This window comes from Microtus ochrogaster, linkage group LG8 (assembly GCF_000317375.1).
Source record: "Microtus ochrogaster isolate Prairie Vole_2 linkage group LG8, MicOch1.0, whole genome shotgun sequence".
Classification (NCBI taxonomy): domain Eukaryota; kingdom Metazoa; phylum Chordata; class Mammalia; order Rodentia; family Cricetidae; genus Microtus; species Microtus ochrogaster.
The window spans coordinates 5,659,949-5,661,054 of record NC_022033.1 but is presented as its reverse complement, the minus strand read 5'-3'; positions in this window follow the sequence as shown (position 1 = coordinate 5,661,054).

Sequence of the window (1,106 nt, the reverse complement as noted above, 5' to 3'; positions counted from 1 at the left end):
CTCTCCATGGGGGGCTATCTCAGTCTGCCACACACTTTCTGCTTTCCTTCCCAGTCTCCTAGCTCCAGGCCTGTGGTTTGTTCCTTGAATTAGCCTCTACAGCATTTCCCTTGGGTATCTCGGCACCTCGGTACTTTCAGTGAACCATGTTAATGGCTTCCGTTGGAACCCCTAACCCCCTTGAATTGTCCAAGTCCTCTAATGTACAAACCTGTCCAGATCAGAGCTCTTCCCACCCCACCCCAAATTCTGCCTTCTTCAGGCTTCTACTGTAGTAGGTGAAGATCCTTGTAGATGCTTCTAGGAGCTGCTGGAAAACACCTTAGAGACTCTTCCTTCTCTTACAGCAGCAAATGGACTGACCTCACAAAAATCTCTCAGAGTCTGAGGCCCTAATCCTAACTCCTCAGCTCCTGCCTGGATCTGGCCAGCACCCTGCCATACCTTCTGGTCGTGCCCTAGGCAGAGCCCCCTAGCCGTCTTCAGGACTCGTGAGAGCTGAAGGAGCTCCCTTCTCCCTTTGGGGTTCATGATTGTCCACATGGGGAGCCCTGATCTTCCACATGGCCCCTTGTTTCTCCTGCAGCCCTCAGGCCTGCTGTCCTGAACCAGATTTTCCTTCTACCATGGCAAGGTCTGGTCCCCAAAGTATCAAGACTGGCTCTTCTCTGACCACCTGTCTCCTCTCAAGGCCATCTCAAAACACCCTTGAAGTCAAGTTGAAACCCCTGTTCTGTTGTGGGTAGCTTCAGTGCTTCAAGGACAACAAGCAGCATTTTCAAAAAAGTGGAATGTTCCTGCTGTGCTGGCAGTAACATCTGGGTGACATGGTTTGCCACTGCTGCGCGGGGCACTGGGCCCTCAGATGCTTGCTGGGAGAGCTAGCCTGGACAAGTGTGATGCAATCGTCTTTTTCGTTTCGTTTTGTTTTGTTTTGAGACAGGACCTTGCTTTGGAGTCCAGTTTGCTCTCTACCTCAAACCCTTCTGCCCCAGCCTCCCTCAGGCTAGGATCACACGTGGACACCCAGCTAGGCAACACAGCCCTCTGCAATCATTTAGCCTGGTCCTGAGTGGCTTTTCCAGCCCCAGCCCCTCAGTACTGAG